Source organism: Helicoverpa zea, chromosome 21, assembly GCF_022581195.2.
Source record: "Helicoverpa zea isolate HzStark_Cry1AcR chromosome 21, ilHelZeax1.1, whole genome shotgun sequence".
NCBI lineage: Eukaryota > Metazoa > Arthropoda > Insecta > Lepidoptera > Noctuidae > Helicoverpa > Helicoverpa zea.
The window spans coordinates 11,162,084-11,189,146 of record NC_061472.1 but is presented as its reverse complement, the minus strand read 5'-3'; the positions used below and the strand labels follow the sequence as shown (position 1 = coordinate 11,189,146).

General features: G+C 38.3%; 1 pseudogene; it reads right to left on the bottom strand.

Annotated features, from left to right (window-relative positions):
• LOC124641066 overlaps positions 1-27,063 on the bottom strand; it is a 425,796-nt pseudogene that overhangs the window by 237,189 nt on the left and 161,544 nt on the right.

Genomic DNA, 27,063 nt, shown 5'->3' with positions numbered 1-27,063 from the left:
AAGATACGTTGTCCCTACAAGGATAGCCTCATCAAGAGAGGACACTAAGAGAAATCTTTTAAATGAAATCTACATAGCCCTTGCACAATCTGTGATAGTCTACTGTATACCTGTATGGGGAGGGACAGCGAAATCTAAATTTATAGATGTAGAACGAGCGCAAAGGGGTCTGATAAAAATAATGTATTTTAAGAAACGGAGATACCCTACAGAAACTTTATATCAGATCAGTGGCCTGCTATCTGTTAGGAAATTATATATGTGTGCGACAATCTTAAAGAAACATAAAACACTTACATACAATAAAAATATAATGTTAAAAAGGAGAAAGGATATTATTGTGAAAGTTCCACAATCAAAAACTAATTTTGCTGCTAAACAATATAATATACAGTCGGCACGGTTATATAACAAAATAAACAAAGACATACACATCTACACTAAACCACTACATGAAGGAAAGAAATTGCTAATAGATTGGTTAAAATTACGTACATATGTAGATATTGAATCATTGTTATACTAAATTAGTAGATACTAGATATATTGCACCGTTACAACTACTATATAATCTAGTTATTGTATTTGAGTGACAACATAGAACTGCATAAAAATTAAATATAAGTTTGCTTTATATAGTATAGTTACAAACCGTAAGTTGTACATAAAAACAGCCAAAGCTATGGAGGAGCGGAGCCTCCTAACACAGGCATCGTTATGCTTAAAAGGTGGCTCCGATCATAAACTAATGTAAACATTTTGGTACTGAAATAAACATTTTGTATTTTGTATTTTTGTATAAATTGATTTGTTTTAGATACAATAAGTACCTAATATGTTTTATCTTTTTTATAAAAAAATCGTACCTAATACACTCGAAGTATTTTTGACACAACTAAATTATAACACAAATCCTATTTTAACTGCCGTAACTCGTAAAACTCCACCGAAAAGTTTAGTCACGTTATTGGCAAACATTCGTACTTAAACCTGTCAGTAATGAGTCAAAGTTAGTGTTAACGCACAAACCGACTCGGTTACGAGTGTGTATAACAACACGTGTAACTATGTTCGTCTGTCTTTGCGTATCGTCAGCAATTATGCAAATGTACAAAGTTTCCGTCGGCGGCGTTTAGGGTAGCAGTACACTGAAGATGCGAAACTATTTATGGGCACGTTCGGTACGGAAGCGGGCCGTACACTACCTGAACGTGCCCCAAAGGGTGATAGCCATCAGGCTAATCCGGGGGTGCGCACGATCTCCCGCGAAGCCGCTGGCCTAGTAGCCGGACTGCCACCGTGGGATCTGGAGGCGAGAGTCTTCTTGCGCCTGTACGACTGGCGCGAGGAGGCTCAGCGCCGGGGGGAAACCCCGTTGCCGTGGCAAGTAGTCGCGCAGCGGGCGGAGCTCCGGCGCGATCTCATGGTGGCCTGGAAGGAGCGACTGTCGCAACCCAGTGCAGGGCACGCCACCATAGTGGCGGTAAGTCCCCTCTTTGAGGAGTGGCTCGGGAGGAGTCATGGCGCCCTCACGTACCGCGTGACGCAGGTCCTCACCGGACACGGTTGTTTCGGGAGGTACCTGCACCGAATCGGTCGTGAGGAGGCGCCCGGGTGTCACCATTGTGCGGACAGCCCCGAGGACACGGTGGACCACACAGTCCAGGTGTGCCCCGCATGGCAAGGGCACCGCCGGGTCCTCGTCGAGGCTTTGGGCGGCGGCGACCTCTCGCGTCCGGCCCTGGTTCAGACCATGGTCCGGGGCGAGAGGGAATGGGATGCCGTCGCCTCCTTCTGCGAAGCGGTCATGCTCGAGAAGGAGGAGGCGGAGCGCCAGAGAGTTCGCACCTCTCATCCCGGCCGCCGCGCTGGACCAGGTAGACACCATGGGCGCCGGGTGTCGCGTGATGACTCCCGGCCACCGTAGGCGTGGGTCTGTGGGCGGTGAGTTCGGGTGGCTCATCGTCCCTCTGTCTGCTTAGACGACAGACCCGTGTCGACGGCGCGCGTTGTTCCACGCGCTCCTCAAAGTGATGTCAGCAACCCCAGCGGGGCCCAGCAGGGCCAAGGCCTGCCGGGGCTGCGGGTTGTTCGAAAGAGATACCGCGGCCCTGGTACATAAAAGGCCTATGAAGGAACACGACGGTTTTTAGTCAGTAAAAGTCTGACACTCCCTCACCGCTGCTAACCCACAGCGGGAGGGGTCATTTGATGATTTTTGACGTCGTTAAAAAAAAAAAAAAAAGATGCGAAACTATTCGAGCGCGAATTCACGCGTCTAACGCATGCATTCCGAAGCTTCAGTGGGAATCGTACGATGAAGAATGCGTGCATTGGTTCGACAGCATAGTTTTCGGTTTGGGATGTTTCACTTTTTATTTAACCAGAGGTTCCAATGTGTAAAGTAAGTAGGTAAATAATTATTTACGTTAAAGAGGTATTACCGAAGTAACTATTATCTGTGGTATTGCTATAGAAACGGTAATTCTCTATGTATAGGTTGTCAGCTAATCGTAGCATCTAATAGCTAGTTAAAGTAATAAGTTTAGCAAAAGTTTACTATAAATGAAGCTTTTCAATTAATTACTATTTTCACCTAACCTTAACCAGACCCATGTTTTAGCACTATAATGGCTTGTCACTTTAACAAAGTATAAAGTCTAGCGTCTCCAACATAGTGTGTGCTCAGCTTTACGGCCGCGTTCATAATTTTGCTTATTCCGAAAGAAGTTTTTGTAATAGGAGCGGTGGGGGGAGGGGGGCAGACGTGGTCCTACAGACAATCTTTGGTGGAAACTTTAGTAATAAAAACAAGCCTATGATACATGAAACTAGCTCCACTTCCAACTAGTTGGGTTTCTTGGTTTTCTTTGCACGTTTTGTTGATTTATTCGAGTAGTTTGCTTATTATGGTAGGAATTAAACAATTCTGTAGATAGAATGAGATGGTAGCTGAACTAAGATGTATGTATGCCTATATATGTATATAGTATTATGAAAACCCTCGAGAGTCGGGTACTGACTTGGTCAAGAAAATGCTGTAATTAATTCCAATAAATTCAATAAAAAAGCAGCAAATCCTTTATTTATTAAATATCTTGTGAAAAACCCTGAATGCTCCACATAACATGAAAGTGTCGCGTGTTGAATTGCTTTCATTAACGTATCCATGTATCGAGAATCCGCTCACGAGTGAACGAATGAATGACTGAACGGAATGAGCGAGAAATATCTTATTTACCGGAGGATTTCCGACTTGTCATTTTGTTCATGTTCGTTATACCTAGGATATTTTATTTATACTTTTATACTGGTCTCAGCAGGAATCATCTTTCAGTTCTTTTTACTGATATGAAGCTTTGCAATCAGAGACAAAAAGAAATCTACTGAATTACGTGTAGAAACTGTTGCAATACTTACTACTCGAAGTTTTAAAAAGGCAATTGTGAGTTTATTACGATAAAGAGTACCTTATCTTTGAAACGGCTGAACCAATTTTGATAAAATTTCTAGATACTAAAGTTATTTAAAAGTGACTTTTCTCTACATGTTCTAAGTAATTTGCAGCAAGAAACTGTTATAATCTTATTACATGTGTTAGGAGTGTTCTTGTATGGAGCTGTCATGATCAGCAAACAATACGTCGTCACATGCAGTGGAGCGAGTTAACGCGAGATGACGTAACACCTTAGAGCCACCTCACACGAGCGAGTCGCGCGTATCGTGCGCACCAGTGACGCGGGGGGTTTATTGGAATGACAGGATAATGTAGTGATGATTGGTTGGTCTGGTTTTGGTTATACCTGTCAATATATTATTATAAAGTAACGCCTGACTTATACCGGAAGATCTTAGGGACCTTTGGTTAAGATTGATTTACATTATACCCACGAAGTGCAGGGAGTCAATGATTTCTCATTCCATTCGATATCAGCAAAAATATTTTACCCTTGACATTTTTAACATATTTATCCGAATTAATTATCCTCAAGATGTTAACCAGCTTCTCACAACCCCAAAAACCCTTCCTCCCAGCACATGAGACACAACCCCCGTCTCCCAGACACTTGTCTGTCTGGTCACGTCCCCCAACCTAATACAAAACTACACGAGACACGACGCGGTTCACGCTTTGCAATTTTATCACCTTTTTATACAAACATTACTTTAGGCTACATGTCAGCTGCTTTTATGTTTCCTTAGTACTTAGAAGAGTCTGGATGACGGAAAATTTGGGTGAGAGATGTGATGTGTGGGAATATTTCGTCGATATTTTTAGGCCAGACATGAAAAGTGTCACTACAGAAATGCAAAGAGACGTCATAGATTTAGGTCAAAGTTTTTTATTTATGTATCTGACTTTTTAGACTGGAAGCCGAACCCAACATAGTTGGGAAGTCTCGGAAGATGATGATGATCTGACTTTTTATGATCTCAGGTTACCGTATGTTACCTTACCTTACCTCATGTTCAAGACATGCCAAATGCCTTTCCAAATGATTTAACGTACTTATCCCAATAACTTGAGGTACCTTATGGGGTATGCGGTTGTCTCAGCATGACGTCGATCCATGGACCGACAAATCGACACTAGTTCCTTCACCATACTTAACAAAGTATCTTATTTATATTGTCACATACCTTCTGCTCCCTAAGCTGCATCTCCAGCACATCGGCAGTGTTGGCGGGCGGCTGCATGGCTGCCAGGCGCGCCTCCATGCGCGACAGCCACGCGTCGGCGTCGCGCCGCCTCGCCTCGTATCGCTGCGAGTCGCCCAGCATCGCGTCCAGCTGCGCCTTGCGCTGTAGGACGCGCGCATTCGCCTCGTCCCAGTGCTCGCGTAGGGCTGTTACTGTGGACAAAAAAAACGGTTGTCTGTAAAGTCGGTTTACTGACGATAGTCGAACGTGACAACGTCATAAGAAATTGATCGTCAGATGTCGAACGCTGCCGAACGCGGAGGCCGATCGTGCCTCTTTGTCGCTCGTTGCGTGCTCTCGCTTGCCCTACAAGCCTTAAACGGAACGCCTCAGAGCGAGGTAACGACGCATGAGTCATGTTTTTTCGTGCGTGCAGCCGGCTCCATCGATTTATAAGACGTTGTCACGTCAAAAGAAAAGAAAAATATATTTTATAAAAATTGGTGTCAATTAAATTGGCCCGAAGTGTTTCGTCGTCCTGATGTACGTCAACCGCAGCTAAAAACCAATCCCGAGTGACGGCTATGACGCGATGCGCTGCGGGCCAATCACCGCTTTACCGCCGCCCCCGCGCTCCCTTCATACCACCAAAGGGACCCAATAAATCACTTCTGCGCAGGTGAAAGTCAGGGCTCGACTTCCGTGCCGGTAACTGTACTTAACTAGCAAACGACAAGTCAGTACATGAACGCGCGATTGATTATTTAAAATGTGTAGGTAGTTATAAAAAGTAATCTCGTAATCTTGATTGCAACTACAATTGGACGTAGTTATGCAGAAACGTTCCAACCCACTGTACGCGTAAATGCTTATATCTCAAATTAAACTTAAATTTGAGATATAAGCATTTACGCGTTTCAGTTGTATTCTTTTTTATTCTAACTAGTAAAGGTACTAGAGGTTTTATTGTTGAATTATATTGAGTTTAGATAACCATATGCTAAATTTTAGGCTGTTCAATCACAATAACTCGATTTCAGGTGACTTGTGGGTTGGAACGTTTCTGCATAACTACGTCCAATTTGTAGTTAGTAATCAAATTTTTTAACTACTTTTTACGATTATTTAATGTAATTTGCAGTTTTGATTGGCTGGCTATGCTCCATAATTATTTCGATCGAATAGTAAAGCAATTGATTTTTTACTCATCGTGAAATAGTTCTATTACCTAATTAATCATTTATTTATTTAGAACATATAATTTACATTTTTAAATATTAACTATAAAAATAAAAAACATTTAAAAATATAAAAAATAGGTTGCCACCGATATCGGGCACAGGGTCCAAGGTACCGGTGGTTAGGGTCCCAGAGACAGAAACCTCCTCACAATACGTGCCGTATCAAGGAGTACTGCCTTCTGAATCAGTCCCTTGATCCAGCCGCCCAACGAGAGCCTCCTGAGGTGTTCGTCGAGGCTCTTGGCTATTAAACCATTGGCCGTAACGACAATCGGCACAACAACAGCCGTGTCGACACTCCACAAGGCGACAACCTCGTGCGCTAAGTCGAGATACTTTATTTGTTTCTCTTTCTCAGCTTTCACAAGGTTCTCGTCATGCGGAACGGCGACATCGACTATCATCGCGCGGCGCGCTAATCGATCTATCACCACAATATCAGGCTTATTGGCTACAATAGTCCTGTCAGTGATGATAGATCGATCCCAGTACAACGTGATATGGTCCTTTTCGAGAACTGGGTCGGGCGCATACTTGTAGTACGGTACCTCAAGGTCTACAAGGTTGTATTGCAGAGCAAGCTGCTGGTGGATGATCTTGGCCACTTGGTTATGTCTGTGCAAATATTCACCATTAGCCAAACGAGAACAACCAGATATAATATGTCTGATAGACTCACCCGGATGGTGACATGCCCGACATATGTCAACCGTCCCGTCTTTCACGATATATCTCCGGTAGTTATTCGTAAGGATAACTTCGTCCATAATTGCACATACAAACCCTTCGGTTTCTCCAAACAAGTCACCGAAGCGTAGCCAAGATACGGACGCTTTGAAGTCTACATCGGGGCCATGAAGAGCCCCGAAGAAGCGTCCGTGTAGCTGTTTGCTCTGCCATACCTCCCTGCGATCGTGGGTAGTTAGTACGACAGGTTTTATTATTATTATAGTTTTGTTATAGCATAACCTACAATCGCTGCACTAGCGGACTGATGCTATTTATTTTAATTATGAAAGCACGAATATTCGACAATATATCACTGAACATGTATTTAATATCGAAAGAATCATTACCTTTATCGTCGCAATTATCGTTGCTATAAACAATTTACACCACATTCACTTTTCAAGCAGCTGTTTACGCGGACGCATCGCTCACTCAAGTGGGAGAGAGACAGATGTCGAACGCTGCCGAACGCGTAGGCCGATTGTGCGATGGAACGCCTCAGAGCGAGGTAACGCCTCAGAGCGAGGTAACGCCGCATGAGTCATGTTTTTTCGTGCGTGCAGCCGGCTCCATCGATTTATAAGACGTTGTCACGTCAATAAGATGTTTAGCATGCTATGATTTCGATTTGACACACCTGTGTCAAATGGTTATTAGACTGAAAGGCGTTTTTTAAATATACAGTGTTTAGTATTTAGATTAAGGCGCAATTCATTGTTAATTAAGTTTTATTTTAAAGCCTACAAACAACACAAACGTAATTTTACTGTACTAAAATTTTTCTTCAGTAGTAGTCAAAAGATCCTTAACGAATAACACAAACTTCAAATTATAACTTAACCTACACACAAGACGCTCATAATTAATCTTTCAGAGGTACAGAGTCAGTAACTCATAGTAATTACATTTATTTACTCAGTAGCGATACTAGCAACTCTATCAGCATAAGCAAACTGTTGACTATGTACTACATATAGCTATGTACATGTATAGAGGGGCAGCCGTCTCTAAAGAGTCCTTAGGTGCGATGGTTTCAGCTTATATATTTTACCTTTGAGAACGTTTGTGGCTTCATTCTCGACCTCTATATATTTCACGTACTGAAGCCACAGACGACGGGACCTAATTAAATTAATTAGTCCGAGCTAAGTGTGAGCTTTGAAACGTCTGTCGACGACTTACTAAATATTATGCTAATTTCATGAGTGTAGGAGAGGTTTATTTCATTAAGTAGAACTAAATAGATAGTAATCATCGAGATAAATGAACAAGTTGATATGAAAAGATTATCCCAATTTCGTAACACAATTCGTCGGATAATGATAAGCTTATAGGAATGTCCCAGAATGTGGGACAAATAGCCGTGGTCGCCATATTGGAAATATTTCATCGAAGCAATACCGCATTCTTAGCGAAAGTATTACAAGCGAGCCATCCAGGACAACATATTAAGGGTCCCAAACGTCTGATGTATTTGTATGAACAAACATATTACACTCACAGCGCCCAAAGGGACCAGTTTGTCAAACTAAACTATACATATTAATACACATATCTATACAAATACTGAAATACGAAATATACTTGAACCACAAAACGTTATTTGATTGTTGTAACACACGAGACGTGGCGCTTGTTTGCTTTCTATTGCGTCACTCGCGCGCGTCGCCGGTAATGTTATTGAAGGAAGCCAGCAATGTATTGCAAAACGGATTTTCCTTCAGGATTTGATGTGACTCGGAGATTTTCTGAATACGGTTATCTAATAGATAAAGACGTGGATAAGTAAATATGGAAGAAGTTTGAAGTAAATTGCTTTTGAACAAGCACACCGTGGAATTGTTAAGATTCTTGTTGGCAAGGAAAGTTCTTTTAATGTGACAGCCACGAGCCGAGGTTTTTGAGGGAACAAATTGTCTGACATGTACATTATCGTCAACAGAAAATCTGTTTCAATCACTACACTGAATATTTTATTTACTTCGCAAATGACAGAGATTTAAAGAGATTTCGTATTTGCGGCAAAATATGTAACCTTTTAAAAACTGCCTGTTGAAGTGACCTACTTCAATAAGTTCTAGCATAACAGACACTCTGCCTATAAACTTCGGAGCTCCAAAGTAATCAGTGGCTGTTTTCGTTCAATTTCTCGGCAATCTCCGCCATTTTGTATCAAAAACATTGTTAATTCAAAGCAAACACACGAACAAACAAATAATACCTCAACACAAACATTAGACGCAATCTCATACTGATGTATGACTTTTATGAATAAAATATCATGCATTGCGAACTACAAGCTCATTACAATTTGAACTCTGATTATTATGGAATAGGGTTTAGTTTCGAATGGTTGCAGGAGAGTGTTGTTGGAATAAGCTGATGTGTTGAGTTAGAAATGTGAATATTATAATGAAGATGTGTTTTGCTCGGATCGCCGCCATCTCTAACGTCCTGCCGTCATTAAAAATTTCTATTAAGAAGTTTATTTATTCGCGTTAATTGATCGAATTATTTCGAAGTTATAATTAAAACGCTGCTCAAATTGCATCTTTTTATTTTTTTAAACAACCATACACATTTTAAATTAAGTAATGATTAAGTTCATCAGAATTGCCTGAAAAAGCTTCATTCAAAAGGGCCGTTATTCCCACCAAAAATAAATGAACATTCGTAAAACACCTAACGAACCACAAGCAAGCACCGTCCTCTAAAGAGTCATCACTTCACACGAAATTAAAACAAAACCTGCACAGTGTACCGACGCGTCGCGCTCCCGGACAAAATTCGACGCAGTGCAAATGAGATGCACAGTGAGTCAAATAGTGTAGTAAGGTTGTTACGTGATGCCGAGTGGAATACCGTGTTGGTTTGATATTTCGGTCTGCGTTCGCTTCGGGATTTCAAATCGTGGACAGAATAATGTTAACTTTAACTTTATAGATGTCACAGGTGAGATTTGGTAAGGTATTTTGTTTGAATACCGAATGTGATCAGGAATTCACAGTTCGTTCATAAAAATAAGCAACATTGGTACTGAAATAGTTTTCCAACAAATAATAATATCCAGTGCAGTTGTACATAATATGTAATTCGGCATTATTTATTGGTAAAACCTAATTTCTTTATCTATTTATCCATTTTCCAAAGCTCTTAAGACCCCATCGCCATCGGAGCGGTAAAAGACAAGCTCTTCCCTCGTTAAAATATAAGTAAACACAAATAAAATAACAATAACACAACTTTATGTCCTGGAATTACTTCTTATAGCGTTGTAAAAACTTTGACGACATCCCGTTACTCCGGTACATGAAGTCTCACAATTCCCTTACGGTGGTTAAACTTATATCTTTCAATTTTCGTGTCTCTACCTGTGAACGCTTTTTCATTTCGCAGTTAGAAATTAATGAATGCAATGTTTTTTTCTTCAACATAAAACATAACATGAATGTCAATGGTGAAAGTTGATATTATAACATAAATGTCAATTAAACGCTTCTGTACAAGTGTTTCAAACTAATACTCGCACATCAGATAACTTTAGCGCACCATCAGTAACATAAATAACACAGATTAGTTACTCAGATCCGACGTCTTAGCCGCCGTGTAACCTGTTCACCTACTAAGAAACCTTACCGATACAACGTACAACAAAATTAATTAGACTACGCAACGGGATACGGCGGTCGGTTAGCTTTAGTTAACAACTAAACTTTGTCCAGGAGTCAGCGCGCCAGCCCACTGTGCGCGCATACTAAGTACCGCACAGTGTTTACTTTGACCACGCCATTTGAATTTACATTTTGTAAAGGTTGATTGTCACCCCGACACTGTAGCGTGCAATTTTATGAGCTGCTACCGCTTGTGTCTTATTTTATGGCAGCTGGAAGTTTACTTCTTCATTTTTAAAGCATAACTAAGAGGTTGTCAAACTTGCAAACAATGATGAGGACTTATTAAACAAATGGCATTATTATGATTCTTACCCTTCATGAAAGTCAGAATATAGATTGTCAAGTTGAATTTCTACAAGGTTTGGGTTTTATATTGCAAACTTTATCTCTTAGTTAAAAAAGAAAACACAACTGTACCTAAGCAACAGTAAAGCCAAAATATTCACACCATTACTACTGCCAACAGCTCGCTCGTTCGAAGCATGATATCGTCCAGTTTGTAGAACTTTGTCCAGCAGTCGGACTGGTGAGCACACTGCAGTGCATGATACTACGGAGGAACAAGGAGGATTACATTCACGTACAAGTCGTGCAAATGTAACTTTGACTTACTTTCAGGAGGATTTTGGAGTAAGTAGAGAGTATGTTTTTTTTTTTATATTTTGGTCTATTTTTAGGAACAAACTATGCTCTCATGTAATATTTGTATAAATAGTTCATCCTCCGAGCCTTTTTCCCAAACTATGTTGGGGTCGGCTTCCAGTCTAACCGGATTCAGCTGAGTACCAGTGCTTTACAAGAAGCGACTGCCTATCTGACCTCCTCAACCCAGTTATCCGGGCAACCCAATACCCCTAGGTTAGACTGGTGTCAGACTTACTGGCTTCTGACTACCCGTAACGACTGCCAAGGATGTTCAATGACAGCCGGGACCTACAGTTTAACGTGCCATCCGAAACACAGTCATTGGTGTCTAAGATATACTTAGAAAGTACATACAAACTTAGAAAAGTTGCATTGGTACTTGCCTGACCTGGAATCGAACCCGCACCCTCATACTCGAGAGGTTGGTTCTTTGCCCACTAGGCCACCACCACGATTTGTTTAAATAGTTAATAAGATAAATTAATTAAATATAAGGAGGAAGCCATTCTTGTCAAAGTATTAGACAAAAACCTACTTTTTTAATTACTGTTGTTACTAGTTTAATTGGCACACAATATCACCACATTATTTATAAATGTCAACATTGACTCTGTTATTAATTAATGGAGTTATTTGTACGACACAAGCATCGAACCTTTCAACAGAGACCTCAAGTGTAATAGCTGGCCGCTAGTCTTTGACACTGGGAAACCGGTTATGTCTGAAATATAAATAAATATACATACATACTATATAGTGTGTGTAAATAGCATATGGGTCGTGTACTATAAAATAAAATACATAAAATAACGCCTTATATAAAACTAATGTTTAAAGAACACGCGTTAGTTCAGAGTTATAAAATAAATACACATTAGTGGTTTCATTGAAATGATATTTAACTCAAAAAAGTATGAAAACTCATGTAAATTACGTATACAAATGATTCTGAAAACTATAATTAAATAACCCTAGGGCACAAACCACTGGCACGTCATTGCCACATTTAAACAGATTAAAAAAATACGCCTGGCGGCTCAAAGCCGGTAAGCCTAAAATCTTCGTTTAACGAGGTCTAATCGACCCGCTAACGCCACCATTAGTAGTCATCGGAGGGTTGCCTCAAATGACCGCATATTGATCATGAAGCCAATCACTTTTTGGACAGTGGTACTCGGTATACAAAAACTCAGCTACAAAAGCTCAGCATCTACGAAAATGTAATATTATAACCACTGTGCATTGAGAAATAAATTCATGTTAAAATTACATATTTTTCTTCTTACACACCATCGAAAACTTAATAAATTTCCGTCATAACATAGTCATATAGTCATAGCAGAAATTCTAAGATAATATGATACATCACAGCACAACAAATGTGCAGTAATGACAAGCGTTACAGCGTCACGTAGAACAAGGTTCGTGCTACACGCTACATAAAATATGATACATCACAGCACAACAAATGTGCAGTAATGACAAGCGTTACAGCGTCACGTAGAACAAGGTTCGTGCTACACGCTACATATAATATGATACATCACAGCACAACAAATGTGCAGTAATGACAAGCGTTACAGCGTCACGTAGAACAAGGTTCGTGCTACACGCTACATATAATATGATACATCACAGCACAACAAATGTGCAGTAATGACAAGCGTTACAGCGTCACGTAGAACAAGGTTCGTGCTACACGCTACATATAATATGATACATCACAGCACAACAAATGTGCAGTAATGACAAGCGTTACAGCGTCACGTAGAACAAGGTTCGTGCTACACGCTACATATAATATGATACATCACAGCACAACAAATGTGCAGTAATGACAAGCGTTACAGCGTCACGTAGAACAAGGTTCGTGCTACACGCTACATATAATATGATACATCACAGCACAACAAATGTGCAGTAATGACAAGCGTTACAGCGTCACGTAGAACAAGGTTCGTGCTACACGCTACATATAATATATCATGGTGCAACACATCATATATCATGGTTCCCAGCATCTGAGATACATACGACCAGATGGCATGGTAGTTAGAGTATCTTGGTTGTCAGATGGAGATTGCGGGTTCGATTCCCGCATAAGTTAAAAAATGTGCTTTAATATGAGTGTTAGATTTGGTCTAGATGTCTTTATATATTAGTTTTTAGAAAATAACTTTGTGTGAACGTGAGAAAATTATTTTATACCGTCACCATATATTTCAATTCATATAGAAGACAAGTTCTATAGTCCTATAAACCCCAGTGTTACAAACAATGCCATAGAGTGGAAACAAAAAACTCTGGGAAATAACGACAGGTGCGAAATTCACGCATGGAAACTATGATAGCAGGATTTAGAAGCTTTATATTTTAAAACGCTTTTTTAATCACTCATGGAATATTTTTTTTTGTGAGTAGTGGCATTAATTTAATTTTTGTATTGTATTCGTTAGCTTGAATTATGTGACTCATTTTTAAGGTTTTAAAATCTTTTACCAAAAACATATAAACAAAACTTCGCATAAACACAAAACAAACTCTTTCCGTCTCCACAAACGTAATTGGCAATTGTAACGCACGATGTTTCTACACGTTTTCAAACAATTCGCTTTGACAACACAACAATATTAAGAAGAAATAAAAAACTCGACTTGTACAGACGAAATTTCGCTACAACATCAATTACTGAGTAAAAAAGGTACCTCAGTGCAACATCAAAGGACTGCCGCCCTCCCACCGCTGTTAGAACATTTGCTTAATTAAGTTACATTAATGAATAACTGTGCCTTTAGCTTGTTAGTCATCAAGTGGCCGAATAGCTAGTTGTTTTATGCACAGCTATAGTCGTATAGTCTTCTTGAAAAATCGACCTAGTATGTTAAAATATCTTCAACCAGTAACATCCCTATTAGCCCTAAAATTCAAGTGTATTGGTACTGCAGGCCGAACGCTCGCCGAGTGCCGAAAGCCGAGAGATTGTAAACTGTTCTCGCCATGGTTTCATTAGCGAATCACAATTAGCGATTCCGTCCTTTTAGTTAATTAAACCCTTAGACAAGGCGAGTGATCGAGAAAGTACACGTTCACTTTACAGGCATAAGGTAAGCTATAAAAATTGAAGAACCTTTTGAAGTACATAATTAAAAATTAAAAGTTGCTGAGTGGATCGAGGAAGTTTCTTTGGAAAATGTCCAGATGCGCCTCTTGATAAGGAAGAATACAAGTGCTTTCATACTTCCCATGACCCCATGCCATGCTCTGAAAATAACTTAAGGGTACCCATTTACACTTCACTTTACGAGGTTGAAGAAATAAGGAAGAAAATGAATGTAAACACAATTTTGGAGACAGGTAAGTGGTCAAGTCGCGTGTTTATGCATATTTCTCTCGACAACTAAATGATAACCCCAGCAGGTCTCACTAACTTATTCAGTAAACACAAGCAGCTAAATAAATGACAAAATAAAGAAGAAACGCAACAAAGAGATCGCATCTCCTTTATTAACCGTTTCTTACACTAACAATAAACTTAAAAACATACAACATTGTATTGCTCTGAAGAAACAAAGCCATTTTAATTTAAATCAACTGCAAAAAGGGTAGGTGTTAAAAAAGACAGCGGAACGAACAAGTTAATTAGTTCCGAGGTGGTAGGGGGGGGTGCAGGGTTGCAGACGACATTAAAATTGGAGACCCCTTACGAACTGTGAATCCCTAATTTCGGTGATTGCATGCAAAAAGTGGAGGAAGAAATAAAAAGATGTTTATTGTACGGAATGATAATTTGAGTTCCTTTTACTAAAAGATTGCGCAAACCGACTGAGGCTTTACCGTGGTAATATTTTCGCCAACCACTGCTAAAGGGTTAGGCAGATACCATTTCTGTGCACATTTATTGATAAAATTAATTACATATCAATCTTAACCATCATATCAATCTTATTCGAGAGAGCTATGTTTTAGCGAGTACTTGCGGGCGAGTATTTTAAGTAACTCTGTAGAACACTAAGTAAGGTACAGTTAATCAGAAGTGGCACATCTGTCAGCACTCAGGCAGATTATGAAGGATTCATAGTTTGAGTGTTAATCTTAGAGGATGGCGTTCTACTTATCTCGTAGTGAGGTAATTTATGTTCCGCGCGACAAGTGGCGACAGCTTTACTAGTATTACTTATGTCGAGACAGGGGGTGGGTTAGTTTTGTTGTATAAGTGATACTTTTAAGGTGCGTTGGTGTAGTTTGTGGCCAAGAATTCCATATTTTAATAACTGTAGCATTCTAGCCAGTACCTCTTCTTAATTACACAAGTAAAATATTGAGCCTAATTAATAAGCAGCTACATTATTATGCAAACTGTTTATCCTTTGGGTCATTACGGTAGATATTTATTTTAATAAAACAAACAGGCGTGATTCTATGTCGGGAACGGCAACAATTTCAAACTGGCGACCACGTTTAAATGCCTGTCATACATGAATTTAAAACAACACCGGACCCATCATAGTCCCGTAAAATTCCATTTTCCAAACTGAAATAGTGAAAATAAAATCCAGTGCAGCCACAAAAAGTTTATAGGAAAAAGTGAATTAAATGACATAGCAAATGACACGTATATCGCGCGGGTTGGCAGTTCAATCTCGACTGAGGTATTATTTACGAGCCGCGCCAATGTGCGGGCCATTTATTATTTATACTACAATTATTGCGCCTACTTTTTATCCTGAATGGGTTGAGTTTAGTTGGGAAGAAGTATGTAAAGCAGTAGAGAACAAATGAAGAGAGTTCATCAATCTTACTTACTTACTTATTATTAAAATAGTACACCATTCTGCTAGTCGAGATTAACGAGCACTCAACCTATTAGGCTTGCGATAAAATAATGCCTATGTGTGTATACGTAAAATCAAATAGGTAATAACAAAGTCATTCATAAAACACATGCTACATAATAGGCACATAATATTTTCAATGAATCACCGATAGATTCACAGTCCGACAATAGTGACAAATGAACTCGCGATACGTGTTACACTGCAGTGCAAAATAATATGTATGCGCGAACGCTCCGATGGATTTTAAATCCGAATCGGCGAATCTCTCATTTATATCGCGAATGTCTGCTCGTGGCAATGGACAGCTTATTACGACGCCAATTAATCCAGGGACGAGCCACTGAATTGCCCCGGCAATCGATGGCAATCGCTGCCAATAGCTTTTAGCAGCCCCGGATTAGTTGCCCTGTGAAATGTTTGCCATTTCAGGACAGGACTGTTTCGTGTTTAGTACTTTGCTAGAAACAAATTATTTTACTTATAAAACTTTACGAATTTTAGTAGCCAGACGAAAAGTACTATCCTTTCATCTCATCAAAGGCTTGGTTAAAATATTAATGCTAATGGATTTCTTGTCTAATAAAACAGATTTTCTAAATTCTCCGACCTCGAGCAGTAGCGAGCCTTCTATTAATAGAGCCTTTCAGTCCACTTCTCAATGTGCCGCTTCTCTATAATTTTCTTATCTTAAATATACTTTAACATAATTATGCTGTCCATTACCTATTCTAATAATAATACCTAAGAGAAACACGTAGGATAAGCCTCAGTAGCCACACATGGAACACCGCACGAAAGATAAACATTACCTCGGAAAACTTCCAATATTTACTGCGAACAGTTGACCGAAAACACAGTAATTATAATTCAATAACAATGATTGAACAGACTGCTCGGAGCCGTGCGCCATAAACCTCAGTTAACAATAATAAACCTGTTTAAATTGAGATCCAAAAATCGGCCGGCTTCGGGCAACATCGGCCGAGATCGGAAGTACTCGGCGATGTAAGGGTTGGGAAGGGTTGTCGGCTGAAGCGTCGAGGGACGTCGCTATTTCCAGTGGTATTGTAAAACTTAATAGTACCTTCGTCTGAATGTACTTTGTTTGAAGATGAAAAATGTTGTGTTTGGGTGGTGCAAAGTATTTTGTATTATTTTAAAATCCTGAGATCCTGAGAATCCTGAGATGAGAGAAAAGTCGTAGTGGCCTAGTGGGTAAAGAACCAACCTCTCGAGTATGAGGGTGTGGGTTCGATTCCAGGTCAGGCAAGTACCAATGCAACTTTTCTAAGTTTGTACGTACTTTCTATGTAATCTTAGACACCAATGGCTGATAAAAACGTGAAGAAAAACATCTTGAGGAAACCTGGACTATAAAGTCTGAAATCACCAACCCGCATTGAGCAAGCGTGGTGATTAATGCTCAATCTTTCTCCGTGAGAAAGGAGGCCTGTGCCCAGCAGTGGGACGATAAAAAGGCTGCAACAAGTAGTTTTATACATACATATAAACGAAATAAATTGCAGGTTGTTCAAAAAGATAATCATTTAAGTCAGAGCTATCCTACAATACATTGTGATATGTTCAGATACCTAGGTAAATAAATACCGCTAACTAAAGTAGGTATACGTCAGAGCAAAGCACGAGCCAGGGCATTGGCCGCCAAAGCCCGGGATTTCGTATCCCGGGGGCCCGGGGCGCTGGCCAGCCTCACGTTTTGTTAAAAACCTAACAAAACAGCCGCTCTCGCCAATCTGTTTGGCCCAATTTATTACACAGGTAAATAAATACAGTCAACACGAACAATAGTTAACTAAGTGTCAATGTGGGAGTGTTTTCGATAGTAACTAATTACTGCCATAATATGTATTTCTGATGTATCTACAATTAAAGACAAAAGAAGTATCTTGGCGTGCCAATGACAGTTATTTGTTTGTCTCTCGCAAGAACAATCCCGTGACCTACGTCATACGAGCCGTCAAATGTAGCTTAACTTACTTCCCAAAAATGTGAGAATAAAAATAAAAGCCAACCCGCGAGCAGGAATAGTAACATTCATACGAGGGTCGGTGCATAGATAACGTGTGACCGTACTACATTTGTCACTCCACAGGCTGGCAACACCGGCCGTGACGTCACAGCGCCTGAACGCCCTTTCATTATTCATGGGACTTCTTTCGGATTATTTTTGTGTGTCCCATTTTTTCGGGCCGGCATTGTATTTTTATTTTTATAAATAAAATATAATTTGTGTGTCGTTTCCGAATTCATGGCATTTTTATTTGCCTTTAGCGAAAAAATATTGTCAGCTTTGTTACTTTCTCTGATCGTCGCTCTTGTAGAGGTGATGTCACGGGACAGTGGAACACACAAACGTAAAATGTTACTTTTTGTCTGTGTTATGCTTGGACTGCTGACGTAAAAGGTTTTATTGTAATGAGCTTAAGAAATAACAAATTAAAAACAAAACTATCCAATATCCAAACAGTAATTCTCAATAGTATTAACAAACTAGACTAAACTAAAATATTATTATATGGCAAAGAAACATTTATCCCTTTCCTCAGCACACTAGTATTTCATGCCCGAGTTAATATTTACAAGTCATGAATAATTCTAATCTTAATTCTACAGCTTCAGGCTTCATTTAACTTGTTTTGCAGCAGATTTATTCGAGATTAATTGTTTTGTATCTCTCAATACGCTAAGATGTCTGACAACGTCATCCACTTAAGATGTGATTTGTTAAGTTATATAATTTAAAAGTAGTCTGCCTCAAAATCCAATTAGATTAAAAACTATTTTCAAAACAAAATTACAGAAACCAATCAGCTTCTACTAGACTTTGATGTAATAAAACGAGCAATATTGACCACTACCATTAGCAAATATACATCAAAACTTCACATCCAATATTGTATAATAATAATAAACCATGAATAGGTGAAAACATTGCGGCAATGTATTCACTAATTACATCTTTATTTCTATTGCTAATGAGGAAACAGGAAACAAACATGAAAGAAAATGCTTTTATAAAAGCAGCAACATAACAATACATTATTGTTATTGACAGTTATTGAGTTCGTAACTAAGTAACAGCAAAATTATTATCATATAATGTGGTATTAATGACCATCAGTTTTTTTCTCGTTCAACATAGCATACGATTTAATAACGTAGACTTCATCGTTTTTCTAAAATGTGTGTGACTTAACAATATTGTAGAATTATTCGATATTCTTCATATTCTTTATGACAAGAAAAAATCGCAAATTGAACTCGTTACAATGGAACAAATTGTCGAATCACAAAAACTCTGTAATGAGTTAAGCTCACACATTCGCACAATCACACACACACATTGATACGTGGCCACATACACGTTGTCGTCGAATTATTTTATCTCAATTGAGTCGCTCGCCTCACTTCATTATTGATTTTACTCGTTTTTGTATTCTGATTTTTTATATAAAAAACCCCAAATATTTTTTTTATGAATAATAAGAACTTAATTTGCAATTTATCTACGTAATACATAGTCAAGATTGTGTGGGATGTTTCTTTTCAGTGTGAATTCTATGGAAGACTCTTAGTTTTCTTAACTACTAAGTATTTTTATTATGTAAAGTGTAAAGAAAATACTATGAATCGAAACCTCTTTTGTTTATTTCATTCTATAATTTAGAAAAGACGTCAGCGATTAAGCTGAAAGCTCTTTTCACAAGGATTTTCGACAGACGAATTAAAAAATAATAATGTGTATTGAGGAGAAATAAATAATAACTTTTACAGATTAACATAAACTCGTTATCTGACGGTCCTACTTACTAAAATGTTGCTTCTATTTAGCTATGCAAAAGTAACAATAGACTAAATTGTAATCAATCAGTGATTGACAAATGGCAGAGAGCGCAGGATTGGCGGCATATTAGCCGAGCTAATGCATCAGCCAATCAATCAGTGAGGGCGCGATTGATTCGCTGAACATGTCCCAACAACCAACCAATCAACTAGCTATGGTGACCATGCGACACCGGATTTATGTGACAGTTTCAATATTATCGGGTTGAGTTACAACGTCAATGTATTCATCATCAGCAGTTTTACTAACTACCAACCTATTCTCAAGCAAGGAGTGAAGTTTAAACGTAATTAACACGAACAGAGCAGAAATGTGCGGATTTTGCATTTATAAACAGAATAAAACAGAGCGCAACACTTTCATTAATTAATTGTTTATTAACGCTTGTAAATAAGCTTTACAGGTCATTTTCCCGAAGATAACCCTAATTAATTTTGACTTTTCAAAAATAAGATACTCATATAAATGTCTGAAATAAAACAAAAATACATTCTTTAACAATCTCGTGGTGCCCCTAACGGGTTCAATTCAATTTGTCAGCTGTGCACGTCTTGCGAGATTGCGGGCCGGGTGCGGCGCGCGCGACTCGGCCCGGCAATGAACTGTGACAGATATCTAACGACGTAATGCCCGACCATTACTACAACCTACATAAAAACTACTAGCTAGTTTTGTTTTGTAGCCATTTGGGCACGCGGACATATTGTATTTGTCATTCATGGAGTTGGTTCAGGAAATTGTTGTTCATTTGTTCTTTTTACCGAGTTATTTCAATTTATATTTTTACAAAACGTGTCACTATATTGCATATAAAGCAGCTACATGCTTTTGCTAATTTGCTTAACCAATACCTCGGTGCATTTTGTGCAATTCAAATTACGTCCACTAACTCTTCTGAGGTCACAGCAAAGTGTAAAAATCTAAATGATAAGTACGGCAAAGAGGCACTCTTTAATTAAACCAGTTTGTTCCGGCTGCAACCGGTTCACAGCGGGACGAGCCGGTTTTTGCGAGCGCTGTGACAATTTTACACTATGTTCGCACTTTTTACACCACAGCGAACCGGTCAAAGTTAACACAATTTGCCTGTTATTTATGGAAATTGTAACAAGCATAGATTTGATTACAATATTTTATCAGGTACAGAAAGGGGTAAAAAGGATTCGCTTTAAGACAAAAGGTAAGAATATATGTAACAGAATTATGCTTCAGACAGAATTCTGGGGAACGATATACATTGTCAATAGTCGACAAATCATATTTGCGAATTGGGAGCTCTTTCTGTGTTGTGTCAGTAACGAAATAACTACATCGCAAATATCAGATATTGCCTTGTTGAAAGTTTGCCATTTTATAAATCTTTGTACCTAGAATGTTTCAGCTGGGTAAATATAATTTATATGATGTTGGCAAAATAAGCTTTCTTAACATATTGGCTCCACATCGGCTGGGAGACATATTGATAAGCTGTCAGTCACAACCGCGCTTTAACCTAGTTTGCTGGAAAATGCTGTGCTGTTTATTACGCTTTCCTACTTCGGAAAAATGGGGTACAATAAATTATCAAGAAATTGTTGCCTTACAATATCTTGAAGAGCACATAATGATTGTCGTAAGTGTAGATCTTACAATTACTGAGAAAGAATATTTTTTTGAGAATTGCCGAATAAAAAAACTAACTAAACTAAATTCCTACAAGATGTCATTACAGTTTTTCAGTACCATGAAGCACATGTTTCCTCTAATGTCAGCTAGTCAATGGGGGACAGACACTATACCACGTCAGTGAAGAGAGGGGCGGCTTGTAACCAGTGATGGATGACCAACGGGGTGCGAGGTACGGAGGGAGGCCACTTAGTGACGTCATGAGGATGCCACTCTTCGTGGTAGACAGCTCAGCTGTTCTTGTCTCGAGAGAGGAGCTTAATTTTTTGTGTGTCGTGTTGTCTTAAGTTCAGCTTCCTTAGTTGCCTCAAAGAAAACATGTTTTCTTTTCACTCAAATAATATTTTGACTAATGCGTGAGCCCTTGGCCTCATAAATTAATAACCAATATAAAGTAAATAGACTAGCGAATTGTACTTGATAGATTCAGTTTAAAGCATCTGTGTATTATAATAATCACTTCCATGGTAAAAATTTTATTCATCACACAATATTAATAAAAATGAATAATAGTAAACAGGCGTTTGAATTTACAGCAATAAAATCAAAACAATAGCTGTTCCCGCGCGTTAGTGAGCACAAAGTGATTATAATCCGCTCCAACATCCTAATAAGTTACGTTCCGTTCCACGGGCCGCGCCGACACCACGAGGGCTAAGTACCTGCCTATTGCCGACTAAATTCCATTCATTACTAATTTGCTAAAGTCCTTTACAAAACCGAAATTTCGAATTTTGGTGTAGCTTTGATAAAATAATTGACTACGACCACGTAATCCTGTCAACCAATTAGTGTTTTGCACGCGTGAATAGATGTGTTTATTGGTTTCTACATTTTAACTAGTAAAATGTGATGTTTTGTATTGATAAGTTTTTGCACGGATCGATAACTTTCCTGTGTAAAAACGTTCAAACTCAGAGCGTTTTTTCGAGCGCGAAATAAACTAAATTAGATTTTTATGGACGAAGTATTGTTAATTAAAATCCGTAATTTAAATCAGCGTCACAATCTGCTGTGTCAAACTTTTATGATTATAATTATGTCAGTGTCAGTTCCATCATTCCGTGTCACAGACGTTCGGGGATGTTCGGCAACGTTCGGCAATGTTCGGCAGTCGTTCGGCGGGCGGCATTCGAGTAGCGATGCGGAAGAATCGCTTGAGATACTCTTTTGATGTGAAAGCACACGAGGGGAGTTTTTGTAGTATTTCAGTTATTTGTCGAAGATCTGGCTGTTGTTCTGTTTAGAAGATTTACAGACTATGTTTGCTTCGGATGCGATGAGAAAATAGTTTGTCTTGGACGTGTAGTTTATTTATTTATTTAGTTAAAAGTACTTTAGGATATTTAAAGCTAGCTTATAATATTTATCGTCTAGCTCATAAAACATGGAACATAAAACTTTAATGGATATGAATGGGTAGTATGACACGCATCAGTGTCTACCTGGTAAAGCGAACATGATGTGCAATAAACTTGCACTATTTTACTAGAAGCAGATGCTTTTAACTATAGTCTAGCTAGAAGATACCTGGTATATTATAAGATATCACTCCCAGGTAAGTTTTAAATTGTAGAGAAGCTGTAAAGTGCGCTGCGAGACTACTTTATCGGCGATAAACATGTCTGAAAGTGCACTTAACACGAATTATTTTATTTCTATATAAATGTGCTCCTGTTTGCAGACAGAATGATAAGTATTCTGTTGTAGTGTATGTGTTCTAGTTTTAAAGAAATTGTTTAATTACTATTTCCCTAAAAGTATCCTATTTACTTTCTCAGGCGCTAAACTGTATGTGTGCCCCATTTAAATCTGTTAAGTAGGTTTAGCGTGAAAGCGCGGCATGCAGATAGACAATTTCTTTCGCATTTATAATATTTTATGAGTAAGAATAACTTTGAAAATAAATTGCTTAAAATTAACGATAAAACAGTAGATACTGTTTATACTTTTGTGGTAAACTGTAACTTATATTTTCCTTCCAATTCTAATAATTTCATACCTGAAGGACTTCTTGAAAAGCTTCCACCTTTATTTGTGAAGTTAGGGCAACTTAGCCTGAAAAAATATAACTTGGAAGTCATTTGTGTAAGTAGAGTACGACCCGAGGGACTGAAGCCAGTGTTTTGGTAATTTTCCTCCATATTGTAATTATTTTATACTAACAGCTTTGTTACTTAAAATAAAAGCTGATACATTTTCATAAAAACTGGATGACGATCAATACTGTTTAAAATTCATAAAGAAAAGTGTTTTTCTTAGACATTAACTTTCACTGAATTACTTTTTACCGAAGATGTTATAAGAGAATTTAGATCTCCTTCAAATCATTTTTAAAGGCGTGTTTTTTAATTAACTTCCTGTAATTTGCCTTTCATGCTTTGTTTTCATAGCCAACAAAAGGATAGAAGAAGGATTTTCCAGACAATAATCTGCTATTTGAATTTTAAGTCAGTTAGGTAACTACAGGCGACAAGTCGGAAATTAAAATCCACATATAAAATAGAAAAATCTGTCAATCAACTATACATACACAAAATATAAATACCATTTCATATAAGATGATTTCCTCTCGTAAAGAGCAGAAAGCCGGTGACAATTTATCACGCGTCCCGCCGGACGGCCGGACGTCAGATTTACGCGAACCGCACAATACCTGGCCGCCCCGTCACCCCACCGCGGGGGGCGGGGTGGGGCGAGGTGGGGTGAAATATAGGCAATATCCAGATATTGAGGGTTATGTGTTATGTCTGTGGTAACGGCTGATGGTGGAGTGGTAGCCTGGTTTATTATCTTAGTAGTGATTGGGATTTTAACTAAAGCAAAAGTTCAAAAAGTAAATATTTCTGGTAAGCCCAACATTTGGTTAAAAAATACCGTTCAGTTATTGATATATTAACACAGAAAAAATATATCTCACACATCAATCTATTGACTTTAGTTCCCTTTCTTCAATATATTATAATAGTTCTAATCAAGCTCTTCGCTATTAACGCTACCGAATTCATAAACAAACAAATCTGTACATTCAGTTCCAATATCTCATCCACCACAAACACAGGTCGCAGTAATGTCTGTTAACTACAACACGCTGTTATCACTTAACTGTTACCAAGCGATTACGCGACTAACCGAACGTAATCCAAACTTTACTGGCGGCACGCTTTCAACTTCACTAGTTACAGGTTAACTATCGAATCTGTATGTACGCTTGTTCAACTTTATAATGTTCCACATTTGTCAAAGGAAATCAAAACGGGGTTCAAGTTATGACGAGGTTTCGGGAAATAAATGCTATTTCATTTAACTATAGATAAAGCAACGCAATGGTTATCAAAAACCCAATGGGACGAACCTCATTAACGCCCCTCCTATTCTAATAGCCCTTCACATTATTCTTCCTCAATAAAAACGAAAACGAAACGTCGCTAGATCGCTTTATAAATCTTTTGAAACAAAACATCCCACTGGAACAACTGAACTAATAAAACAGTTACCTTAACAAACTATAACACTTCCAGCATCACATAATCCTGTAAAACATTTAATTTTATATATTTATACATCAGCTTAAACAAAATGCTCTCCGTAGGAAATCTTTCGTGTAATAAATTTCCATGAAAATGCATGAATAATGAAACGAGTAGGGTGACCACGCGGCGGACAAACATTGAAACTTTCATATTTATGCTAAGTTTATGCGTGCTCCATATTTATCCTCTACGCTGTATGATGGCGTACAAAATAAACAAGATAAGGTTTTCTTATTAAACTTAGTAAGCCGTGCCGTATTCAGGGACTAAATTAAATTATGGACTACATCACCTAGAATAATAAGTTTCCGTTTTTATTCAGAAATTGTGGTAAGATATTGTGCCTCGTAACTTACTTATTTTCCCAAACTAAAACAATAATGTTTGAGCTACACAAACGTGTATCATGAAATTAGATATTTGTTATTTTAGTTTACAACCTAAGTAAATTTATCATAACTTTATTTGCGGTTTTGTGCACAACATCAAGATCTCCATTTATTTTTCTCGGTACCAAATATACAAACTACTTAAAGATGTCGAGTGTAGAGTAGCTACTGTAACGAGGAATATCCGCAGAGATCCAATCAGATGGCCACCGATAGCTAGAGCTAGAAAATTATTCGTGTAACAAGAATTAGTCGGTGTAAACCGGAGCGGCTACATTAAAGCCTCACTAACCGTCCTGGAGGCTGTTATTCCGTCCAATTCGCTTTTACCTCTTTTTTAATATAATTGAAACCCCTTTTATACAACTCGTCAGTTTTTTAGCTGGAATTTCGGGTAATAAATGAAAAGAAAATATCCGTTGTTGTGATCAGCCGATGAGCTGGCAACCCTTTCAGCCGGCGGCTGTTGCGAGAATGGTCACACTGGGAGGTTTTATGGCACGTGGACAAGGAATTACTCGGTTATGGCTATTACAGAAACGCGGGGGTTTTTATTGTGGTATTGTCGTGTTTGATATTGTCGTAAGTAGGCCAGACGAAGGAATAGTAAGCTTGCCATACTTTTAGAAAATAGGCTATCTAATATCCTTGATAAAAATGGCACAATCTCTAAAGTAAACGTAGACAACCGCAACAATAATAATAGTTACCATTACGGGTCACCACGCATAGTGCTCACAATTCAATAACCTAAGACGGGCAGTGTTTGCGCAAATCCGATAAGCTCCTCCGCTACATTTCCCACGGTATATTTACTTTCATTAAACAGGAAAACTCACATTTCTATTTTAGATTTAGATCTTATATTCAATATTATTCCTGGATTTTATTAATATAATTGGATTTTACATGTAGTTTACTCAAATAAAAAAAAATATGAGGTTTTCAATACCAATAATACAGGGAAAATGAATGATTTGTGTTGAAAATATGCTTTTCCCGCGCAACCGTGGCCGCCATCTTGGGCGGATAATCACGCGCTAGTGAGGGGGACATGTCGACAACACGCCGCCAAATATTTCAAAGGATTATTCACATGGATTCGTTTTTTATTGCTGTATTGTTGCTGTTTGTATGCTCCAAGCTTCTAAGCTGTTATGTTTGTTTCTAAGTACAGATTTATATAGAATTTTATTTTATGCTTTACAAAAATATCCACTGACAAAACTTCAGCATAAAATATGCCCTACGATCTCAACTCGGATATCAATTGGTTAAACATGTAGGTACTTTGCTACAGGTTAGTAAATCAAATTCACATTACGGTCGACGCGGGACTCATTCATAAGTGTAGCAAAAACTTAAATTTTACTTTTAGCGGAAGTGAAATAGTTCCGTGTTGAACGTGTGTTTTATCCTAATTGGGATAGTGTTTCTTTGTTATTTATTCCTTACTGCTGTTACACACGGACCCTATTATTTATTACCAGAGTATCAAATAACAAAACACAAAAGTACCTACTCTCTTCTTCACCATTTCGCAAATTGTTTTGGGAAAGTTAGAAAGCTCCTACTTTTCTTTAGCTTCTATCTCAAGGGGTATTAAAAATTCAATGTCTATCATTTCAACAAGGAAGAGATTATTTTAAATGTTGACAGTCTGTTACGTTCCGTAGCGGCTCCACGAGCCGACACTCATTTCCAATTACCTGCTTTAATGAGCTTTTTTTCAAAGAATTTTGTTGTAGTCTTTTCTCATAATAAGCCTGATTTTTTGTCCCAAAATTGTCAAAAGAAGCAAATCTGATAAATACTGACAAGTTGTTGAAAACATCATGCATATCAT